This window comes from Myotis myotis, unplaced genomic scaffold (assembly GCF_014108235.1).
Source record: "Myotis myotis isolate mMyoMyo1 unplaced genomic scaffold, mMyoMyo1.p scaffold_m19_p_4, whole genome shotgun sequence".
Classification (NCBI taxonomy): Eukaryota; Metazoa; Chordata; class Mammalia; order Chiroptera; family Vespertilionidae; genus Myotis; species Myotis myotis.
In genome coordinates, this window is record NW_023416346.1 from 3,395,481 (window position 1) to 3,407,246 (window position 11,766).

Here is an 11,766-nt window from a genome sequence, read left to right on the forward strand (position 1 = left end):
AAACACTAACACTCTTCTCAAAGTTTGTCGCCCAGTTTCAATGCCATGCCCATATTTTAGTTATTTATTATGGCAGTACCAGATTTCCAAGTCAAAATAATCTGTACCCACTACGTATCGCTATGTAGCAAATAAACCCACAAACCAGTGGCGTAAAACCACAAACATTTGCTTTTGTCACAAAATATAGATATTTTATTCCAGCTCTGGGAAATGAAAAAAGAGAAAGATAGGGAACACGTCCTTCCACAGACCATTCTAATTTAGCTGATATTAATTAGAAAAAAGCTAAAGCAAATACATGTGTGCATAAGTATTTATATATACACATACATTTTTTAAATCTTACTCTCATAACTGTTCACATATTTATTCTATTTTTTATTAACAGTCTTAGATGTCATCAAATGCATCATAATACTACTATCTCTGCCTGTTCACCAATCTTTTAATAATGCTTGGATTGTATTTGCTGTGTGTGTTTTAGTTAGCTATGTGGTTGATCAAACTGTACATTAGAAGATGTAAGGGGTAACCTTGTTTTAAGTTATGCTTTATGTATCACCATTACCCATTACATGATTTTTTTTTATCATTATTTGGAACTTCACACATCTCATGGTCTCCACGTAGACTATCTCAGTTTCTAGCGCTGTATATATCCACAACTTCGGCATGGGACTGCCCATGATCCATGAGCTTCAGGTCATGCATAAATCATGTAGCCCCTGGGGTAGATTCTGATTTGGTCTTAGCTTCAGATCCAACTTCTGTTGGCAAAGCTGCTGGGTGTTTTCAGCTCATTAGCTGTTTTTGCAGGTATTTCTATTTCATCAGAGCTTCCTACCTTTTTAGTCCATTTAAATGCGACCTTAGGTCTTAGTTATTATTTTTTTGTCCACAGTGATTTAACTGTTTTGTAAATCTGCTGGCCCTTTCCTGGTGACCTTTACAATTATTATGGACTGAGCTGGGTAACTAACAGTTGCTCTTGAAGTGGGCAGTCCCAATGGATAAACAATTTTCTTCAATCTAGAACCTTGTCTTGCTGAAACCAAGCCTGCCAATCCTGAAACTAATCACTCCAATTTTCGGAAGACAATCTCATGGTAGCTTATTCAGGTAAACATATTCATCTACCTTTTCCAAATTGGACTATATCCATCATCTCATTCTTCACAAAGATATAAATATCCTTGCGCCAGACAATGTAATGACCATTTCTGGTGCTGATGGAGGCAGAACCTATCTGTAAATTACCAGGCTGCTCTTCATGATATTTCGACAGGAGAGGTGGTGAAATGTACATGGGGAGCTGCTCTGGTTTCCCTAGCTGCTTTTTTAAAAAATACATTTTTATTGATGTCAGAGAGGAAGGAAGAGGGAGAGAGATAGAAACATCAATGATGAGAGAGAATCCTGCACGTCCCCCACTGGGGATCGAGCCCACAACCCAGGCCTGTGCCCTTGACTGGAATCAAATCCGGGACCCTTCAGTCTGCAGGCTGTCACTCTATCCACTAAGCCAAACCGGCTAGGGCCTACCTGCTTCTTTTATTTCTCTTCTTTGGCTGCGTGCACACTTATAGATGCAAACATCAGACTCGCAGGCCGGGTTGTCAGTTTTCCCATCTCTGTTCCTCTTTATGTAATGTGTCTTTCTCCTCTGGCTGTTTTCACTATTTCTCTCTCAGATTTTCAGCAGTGTGGAAATGATGTGTACAGGGGCGTAAGGTGTGTCCGTGTACATGGTATTTATTCTACATGGGGTTCTAGCCACTTCTTCAAGCTCTGATTTGATGTATGTCATTATTTTTCAGAAAATTCTCAGTCATTGTTTCTTCAAATATTTCCTCTGCCCCTTATGGCCACCATGGCTGTGACCTCCCCACCTCAGAGCAAAACACAAACATTTCTCTTTAAATCTCACAAGATCTGTGGGATAGAAATCCTGGCATGTCCAAGCTGGGTCCCTCTAGCTCAAGGTTTTCCACAGGCTGTAATAAAGTTGTGAATGGGTTTAAATCACTGCAGTAAGTAGCCTCTGCTGCCATGAATATTATTCTTACTTTTTTTGTCATTCATTTTTACTACTTGTTCTCTGATCCATTTATTTTTTATCTCCTTTGATTATCTTGGTTGTTTTCTTATCTTTCTTTAATACCCCTTATTAAATTTCACTTGAATCTATTTTTCCTTGGGTATACTTTATTTCTAACATATTTTTGTCTATTTAAAATACTTTCCTAAACAAATCAACTCTTTTTATAGCTTCCCTTTTTTTTTTTTTTTTTTTTTTTTTTTTTTTTTTTTTTTACTATTTCCTTTCTTAGTTTTTAAAATTAATTTCTTACAAGGTGGTTTTTCATATCCTCAAATGTATATTGGATTATATTTAATTTTTACAGTTCTCTTCTGCTTTATGGTTGTTTTTCCTATAGGAACTTTGCCTCAGATGTGTGAAATTTTCTCATATGTGTGACAGTTTATTTTCTGATTGTTTTAGAATAGTTCTATGTGGATTTGCTGATTTTCCTGTTGTTCATTTCTTTGTGGTAAGGAAAAACAGAGTTTTCCACCCCAAAATATGCTTTTTAAAAAAATACTGATTATTTTAAGCTGGTTATTTTTAAGAAATGTAGGACTTGGGAAAAAACTTGGACTTTTTCCCTAACTGCCTAAAATAACTTAGATAGAGGACCTGTTCCAGGAAGGAAGCTATCAGAGATAACTATAATTTCATATGAACTAGGTAGAAAGAAAGGAATCTAGTAAGGCTTTGATCAATGTCTTCTCTGTGTCCTATTCTTAAAGATGACCCAGCAAACATTTGCTGATGTCTTTCTCTCAACATAACAAAGTCCAGGCACTTTAAGCAGATTTCTTTGTTTGTGTTGGTGGGGGGTTGAAGAGCTGTGTGTCCTCTGGTTTAATGATTCTCCTCTAACCTGTAGAACCCTATAGCTCCCTCTTTAGCTTTATTTTTCCTTTATACCACCTAAGCGCCAAGTGGAGTTTCTCTCCTTTATTGACTTTTTTTTTTCTCTTCTAGAGGCTATGTGTTTCAAATACTGCCTCCCTTAAACCATGCATTTTGATAACCCTTTACTGCATGTTTAGTTACTTTGTTTTGCCTACTTCGGTTTTTTATTTTTTTTATCTATAATCAAAGATATCACAGAGTTTTGTGGAACAAGATCAAGTAACAAAGTACCTGATGATAGTTATTGTCCTGTCCATCCTCAGTTAACACTTACCTAACACACCACACACACACACACACACACACACACACACACACACACACACCATACACACACACACACCACACACACACACACACACACACACACACACACACACACACACATGCCTCTGCATTAATAACCTACACAGCTTTCTTTCTCACTTCATGCAATCCTAAGCATTTGGTAATTACACTAAACCTATTTATGTGTAAATTTTTCAAACTAGCCTATCATCATCGTTTTCTTGTAAAAAGAAGTGTTTCATATCCCATTTCTTTTCTTTTCTTTTAATATATTTTTATTGATTTTCAAGAGGAAGTGAGAAGGAGAGAGAGAGGGATAGAAACATCAATGATGAGAGAGAATCATGGATTGGCTGCCTCCTGCATGCTCCCTACTGGGGATTGATCCCACAACCCGAACATGTGCCCTTGACCAGAATCAAACCCGGGATCCTTCAGTCCACAGGCAAACGCTCTATCCACTGAGCCAAACCAGCTAGGGCTCACACCCCATTTCTTAAGATCTAGCTTTAGAAAAACCCCTTTCATATTTTGTTACTTTTATAAAAAAAATGCAGAATCTAAAATGTTAGTGAATATTTTTTTTATATATATAGGTGGGCAGCCTATTCTCATGTTAGCATCTAAAAAGCTAGATCTGAAAGCCTACTTTTACATTGAAATTATATTATTCTTATTAATAATAGTAATAAAACAATCACTAATACATACTGAGAAATTACTACATGTTCCTCACTATTTTAAATACTTTAAAGTTATCAACTCATTTAATCCATCATCACAATGACACTATGAGGTAGGTATTATTATCTTCATCCTATATAATAAAAGCCTAATATGCAAAATGAGCAAATGGCAGAATGACTGGTGGAATGACCGGTCGCTATGATGTGCGCTGACCACCAGGAGGCAGACACTCAATGCAGGATCTGCCCCCAGCCCGCAGGCCCCAGGCCAGCCAAGGTGGGTGACAGCAGGGGCCCCCGATCGCCCCACCGGTCACCCCATAGATCAGCCCTGATCGCCGGCCAGGTCTAGGGACCCTACCCATGCATGAATTTTGTGCATCTGGCTTCTAGTTATATAAATAAGCAAATAAATTAAGTAACTTTCTAGTGGTAACACAACTAGTAAATGGTTTAGCCAGTGTTTGAACCTAATGAAAAAGATGTCATGAGTTAGACAAATGGTAAAATAGTATTTATGGACCTGAACTCCTTTTCAAGCTAAACATTTCTAAGAAAAAGTAAATCTCAAGCAAATAAGATTTTTTTTTAAACTAGAGGCCCGATGCACGAAATTCGTGCAAGGATAGGCCTTCCTTCCCTCAGCTGCCGGCACCAGCTTCCCTCTGGCACCCAGGACCTGGGCTTCCCTTCCGGCCCCACTTCGTCCAGAAGGTCGTCTGGTCTAATTAGCATATTATACTTTTGTTATTATAGATACAATACAAAATGATATTGAACATAAACTGTAACTGAAAAATAAACTTTTTATTATTTTTAAATTAAATCTTTATTGTTCAGATTATTACATTTGTTCTTCTTTTTTCCCCCATAACTCCCCTCCTCCCAGTTCCCACCCCACCCTCCGCCCTCACTCCCCACCCACTGTCCTCATCCATAGGTGCAAGATTTTTGTCCAGTCTCTTCCCGCATCCCCCACACCCCTTTCCCCCCAAGAATAGTCAGTCCATTCCCTTTCTATGTCCCTGATTCTATTATAATCACCAGTTCATTCTGTTCATCAGATTATTTATTCACTAGATTCTTAGATTCACTTGTTGATAGATGCGTATTTGTTGTTCATAATTTGTATCTTTACCTTTTTCTTCTTCTTCCTCTTCTTAAAGGATACCTTTCAGCATTTCATATAATACTGGTTTGGTGGTGATGAACTCCTTTAGCTTTTCCTTATCTGTGAAGCTCTTTATCTGACCTTCTATTCTGAATGATAGCTTTGCTGGATAAAGTAATCTTGGTTGTAGGTCCTCGGCATTCATCACTTTGAATATTTCTTGACCCTCCCTTCTGGCCTGCAAAGTTTCTGTTGAGAAATCAGCTGACAGTCGTATGGGTATTCCCTTGTAGGTAACTGAGTTTCTTTCTCTTGCTGCTTTTAAGATTCTCTCTTTGTCTTTTGCTCTTGGCATTTTAATTATGATGTGTCTTGGTGTGGTCCTCTTTGGATTCCTTTTGTTTGGGGTTCTCTGCGCTTCCTGGACTTGTAAGTCTAAAACTAAACTTTTTAAATTAAAAAAAAAATACAACAGATTTGAACTATTTACTTTCCGGGGAAAAGTAGCGTTGCAAACTGCAAAGGCAGAGTCAATGCTCAAAAGCAGAAGATTAGAAGAGAGAAAAGGGACAGACCTGAGCATGGGCTGGGGAAACTCCAGCCTTAGATAACAGATGGATTGTCATGTCTGTCCATCCTCAAAGGAGAGCTCAGCCCCTGCCTGTGATGTCTGAAACAAAACGCTTCCAGGCGATCAGTGAAGATGCTTTTATTTTTCACAGCAGTTCTCTTTGGGATTCTTTGATTTGGAAAACAAATGAAGCAAAATGAAGTTAATGACTCTTTCAAGTCCTTCCATCAAAGGCTCCCAAATTATATCCATTGTATCAGTGGAAAGTGGCCTGGTAGGAAAATGAGCTGCTCTGGGACACAGCAATGGAGAAAGGGGGGAAGGGAGGAAGGAGAGACTCAGGTTAAGTGGACCCTAAAGATGGCATAAAGCTGCTGGTTCCAACCACGGAAAATTCAACTTCTGTCCCCCACTTTCCTCCTTAAAGGCCAGAGGTCATCAGAGCATGTACAGCAGCAACTGAAACACCCATATTAGGAAAGCAGTGCTCCATCCTTATTATTAGATTTGAAAAAAAAGAAGTGAAATGTTATGGACATTCATTAGAACCCCAGGCACACCTTGTGTTATTGGGTGCAATTAGTAATGAAATCCTTGGCTTTTTTTCTGTTTTTACCTAAGAAGTTCACGTTAATGATTTTCTCAGAATTCATTAGGTTCAAAATCCCAGACTGTGCTGGGAACATAGTTACCAAGGAAAAATAAACCTCAAGCAGATTAGATTACTTTAGAAATACTCACAAGAAGCTTGAAAGCTCCTATTACCTGGAGAAAGTAAGATCTGTATTGTCTTTGTCAGCTACGGTTGCCCTTCTTCCTGTGAAAGGTATTGGCTATACTAGAATCATCTCAGATATTGAGAAACTATAAAGGCCTGTTATAAATATCTGAATATAATCAAAATCTTATTAAAAAATGAACAAAATATCGTACACTTTTCTGCATTGAACAAGAGCTTGACAAATAGATGTCTTTTCCCAGGGATGCCAAACACATTTCAGAGGTGATTAGGGAGAGCATGAAGGGAAAGGGTTTGTAGAAATTATTTCAAATGAGGTAAACAGAGAGGCAGACATGCACATCTTTTGGTATGTTAGGGTGGTGAAAGGACAGTTTCATTTTTTTTTCCTTTTTGCTTCCCCACACCATAATATTAATTGAATTCTGTGATTTGGGGACCAAACCTTTCATTAGCTACACTACACATCTGTCACATTGCCTCACTTTTTTTAATTTTTTTTATTTTATTGATTTTTTTTACAGAGAGGAAGGAAGAGGGATAGAGAGTTAGAAACATCGATGAGAGAGAAACATCGATCAGCTGCCTCCTGCACACCCCCCACTGGGGATGTGCCCTCAACCAAGGTACATGCCCTTGACCGGAATAGAACCCAGGACTCTTGAGTCCTCAGGCCCACGCTCTATCCACTGAGCCAAACCGGTTATGGCATCACCTCACTTTTTTTAAAAAAATTTCTTTATTGGTTAAGGTATTACAAATGTGTCCTCATCCCCCCATTAACCCCCAACCTCCTCCCCCACTCATGCTCCCATCCCCCTGTTGTCCATGTCCATTGGTTTGGCTTATATGCATGTATACAAGTCCTTTGGTTGCTCTCTCCCCCTTACCCCCGCCCTCCCCTACTTTCCCTCTGGGGATTGATAGCCTGATTGCTGTTTCTCTGTCTTTGGGTCTGTCCCTGTTCATCAGTCTATGTTGTTCTCTATATTCCACAAATGAGTGAGATCATGTGTATTTATCTTTCTCTGACTGCCTTATTTCACTTAGCATAATGCTCTCCAGTTCCATCCATGCTGTTGCAAATGGTAAGAGTTCCTTCTTATTTTTTACAGCAGCATAGTATTCCATTGTGTAGATGTACCACAGTTTTCTAATCCACTCATCTGCTGATGGGCACTTAGGCTATTTCTAAATCTTAGCTATGGTGAATTGTGCTGCTATGAACATAGGGTGCATATATCCTTTCTGATTGGTGTTTCTGGTTTCTTGGGATATATTCCTAGAAGTGGGATTACTGGGTCAAATGGGAGTTCCATTACATCGCCTCACTTTACATGCACACTTAGAACTGCCTGTAAATAACAGGTTTTAATGATGGCAACTGTAAGCCCCTTAAAGCCCCTCTCCTCCTACCTTATCATGAAGGCATGGCAATGTGTTCAAGCTCCAGTGGCCATCAGATTTGTGAAGGTCCTGCTAGCCCAGCTTGCCTTCCAGGTGCCCTGAATCTGCAGAAGAAGGAAGGAAAGGTTTGAACAGCTAATAAAGTGCACCCTTCATCCAGTGAACCACATTCATTAAATTTGAGGGGTTAAAATACCCAGAAAATGAACAAGAATGAGGTTGGAAGACAGCAGTCATTTCCCACATTGCCTGTGACGGTCCTGTCTGGGATGCTCCTTTTTCTGGAGTCCTGAGACAGCCGGATATCTGACTTACTAGTTATTACTTCCATCCTTTTGTCCTGATTGTTTCGAGAATATTTGTTTATGACCAAACTTAAAAGAGCAGATTGCAGTACAGACACACGACCCCTTTGTGTGCCATATCTTTGAGTAAAGAACTTCAAATTCCCTTGTCAGAAAAGAAGCATTCACTGATGGAGACTGTAAAAAGGAAGACGTGATGAGAAACCCAACCCACACCCAGAATTCGGTGAAGGTCACTTGGAAATGATGACAGGAAGGAAATGAAGCTGTGTATTTGGGAACCAAATGAATACATGACTCTCTAAAGAATGCAGGCTGACCATACATATCCTTCTTTATCGAATTAGAGTTTCTCACTCCTCTTGGAAGGATTGCCTCTCTGAGTGCTGACTCTGGGAAAGCTTGTTCCCCAGTCGGTTGTCCCTGACAGGTATAAATGTTACCTTTCATCATGTCCTGTCCACTGATGACAAAAAGAAACTAATTAAGCATAATTTCCAGGCTTTCCGAGTGAAGGTCCCCTCAGTGGCCTGAGAATTACTTGCAGGCTTGGAATGGTGCCAGCTGTGTGTTGGATCTGGGCAATGATCCTGCACTCATATAAATTCTGTAGTTAACGGTGAAATAATAGAGTCGCGATTCATGGCAAGCATATTTTTCTGTCCTGAAGAATGAAGTCTCTGCAGATGTTAGTGCATGCATCAGTGTTCGCAGCTATTGTAAATCCTCCTAAAGCCTCCTCCTAAATCCACAAAATCCCCCAAAGCGTGGCAAGTTTGTGGTATTTTCTATTTTTCTAAATGTGGTGTTTTCATGGCTTATTTACTTAAAAGTCTCATACCTTTGTGAAAAAATTCCTTGGCATGGGGTTTGAGTGGTCTCATTAGTCTCTCTGTATGAATAAATGCTCCCAAGATGTCTTCAAATACCTTCACTGCCCATTTCTCTGAATGGCAAACTGATTTTGTTTAATTTTTTTAATTCTTTATTGTTGAAAGTGTGACATATGTCTTCTTTTCTCCCCGATTGACCTTTCCCCTCTCCCCCACCCCAGACCCTCACCACCCTATTGTCTGTGTCCATGGGTTATGCCTATATGCATGCATACAAGTCCTTTGGTTGATCTCTTACACCCCCCGCCCCCCACCCTGATTTTGTTTAATTTTTACAGCATTTCTATTCTTCCCATTTCAATGAAGTCAAGCCATTAACCGGTATTGGACAATAACTCTAAGCATACATTATTGATTTCTGGTCCACACTGATCTGCCCTTAAACTTGACTCCATCATGTGCCTAAGAACAGTACCTGGCACATAATTAAATTTACCAGATAAAATTGGTGACTGGATTAATCTCATATATACACAGCTTGCCTTATTGCTTGGATCAATGACAAATAGTGGAAGTACAATTTCAACAATGGTTTCAATGAACACCTCTGGGAAACCTGTCAACATGGGAGACTAGAAATAGGTCCTGCTCCAACTTTACCCAGGCATAGATGACTCTTGCTGATTTAGTTGCCTGGGATGTAGATGAAGCTTTTAGAAACTAAATCTGACATTTGCTGTATACGCTTAGAGCTGAGATGTGACCCCTGAATGTGTGTAGTGCACAGATGGTCAAGAATTGTCATCACCACATCCCCCAGGGCACTGATGTATGCATTATTACTGTAGGTAAGCAGACTATTAAAAAGTGCCTATTTGTAGGACATTTTGTTGTAGCTATGTTCTTTTATAGACAGGTAGTTTCTCAAGAAGTGTTGCATGTGCATAATCCTCTTTATGAATGAAAGACAATTACTGGTTTCCATGCTTGAACAGTTTTATATCCTTTGGCCCAATTAAATTTGGCAGGATAAATATTTGAGAGGAAGAAGTGTATGATTTTATAGGTAAATTTGTAAACTTGGCTTCTTACTGAGGTTCATTGTATACAAACTGCTTTCATGTTAACAGCATTCAAAGTGCTTCCCTGAACCTTCATCAAGTGAATTATAGGGCACTCCTTGTATTAAGCCTTCCTGCATATTTCTTAGAAGTGTGCTGCTTGATTGTTTCTAAATAATGCATTTAACAGAAGGAGATAACTGTGTTGACTTCCTCAAAGAGTATCACATATTTGGATTCAGTCAACCAAAAGTCCCATATTCAGAAGGCTGTACTTAGACACCAGCTGTTTGTTTTGATTTCTCATTCACAGTTACTCACTGAATGAGTTCATTCAATAGGAGATGGAGGAGGATTTTGTTTACTTATATATTATTTTACATAAAGGTTGCACTTACTTTGCAAGAGGCAGTTAAATTAACTCATTATAAATGATTGAATTTTTTATTAAACTCAGCCAATTTTGTACTTTTTTTTCTGCTCATAGAATGAACATTATTTCCCAGGTATTGCAAAAGCTGAATATATTTCAATATTATCATAAAATGGGATATTTTTTAAACATTTTCATGTATTTGCACATTCTACCACTTGACTCTAGGAATTTCCTGCCCATTGGAGCACTGAGTTCACTGTTTCCGGAAAATGATAGATACACTCACAAGAGAACTCTGTTACGTCTAAGCAGCGAGGGTCAAATTAAATTTTTTCAAATTTTATTTATTTGTAAAATATATTTTTTTGATTTCAGAGAGAGGAAAAGAGAGGGAGAGAGAGACAGAAACACTAATGATGAGAATCATTGATCAGCTGCCTCCTGCATGCCCCACACTGGGGATCAAGCCCCAACCAGGGCATGTACCCTGACTGGGAATTGAACCATGACCTCCTGGTTCATAGGTCAATGCTCAACCACTGAGCCATGCTGGCTGGGCAAATTTTTTCAAATTTTAAATAATATTGAATGTAAACTGAAACTGAAAAAATTTAAAACTGGGTCAAATTAATTTTTTTTGCATTCCTAAGAAAACAATAAGCTTGAAAATCAGGTTTTGGGAAGAGGAAGAAATTTGCATAAATTCCTTTAGCATATCAAAGATAAAGCATGGAAAGCTCTTGATAGATGTTTCTATTGTTCACCAATACCCTCCTGAACTGTTTGAAGTTAGTGTGACCATGCATCTACTACTAACTAATGGGTTATGAACAGAGGTAATGATGTCTCCTCTGAACTGACAGTGAAATATCTGTTTCACCTTGCAAGAAATGAGGTGAGCCCCCCAATTGTGGGGTCCTGGTAGAACACAAAACATACTTGGGAGCCAAGCAGCAATTTAAACATCTTTTCTTCTGCATAGGAGGGTGCGCACACATGGTCTGGAGCACACACACACCCAGCAGGCAGTCCGCTGGGCTTTTTAATCCCTGACGCACGTGACCTGTCCCTCACTGTTGATTGGCGCTCAGGCCACAGTCTTTCCCGATTGGCTAGTTCAAGGGGAGGGGTTGGCCTTGGCCGTTTCAAGATGGCGGCCCCCAGGGAGCTGCAAGTCATGCGGCTGCCAAGTCACACAATCCAGAATGGCAACTGTCTGTTCTTTGACAGAAAAGATGACTTGTTTCTTCTCACTACCTTCCCTTTCAGTGGTGAACCTGAAGTGGTGCATTAAAACCGCAGAGATGCAAGATTGAAGCAGTTTGTATTGGTGGGTTAGCTCCTGAAGACAATTGCACTATAGGGTCACCTGACCTACAATAGATTTTATGTGTTTAAAAAATATA

At 39.3% G+C, this 11,766-nt stretch overlaps 1 pseudogene; it reads right to left on the reverse strand.

The window, feature by feature from the left end:
• Positions 1-639: 639 nt before the first annotated feature.
• Positions 640-1,632, reverse strand: LOC118653789 (annotated as a pseudogene).
• Between the last annotated feature and the right edge of the window lie 10,134 nt (positions 1,633-11,766).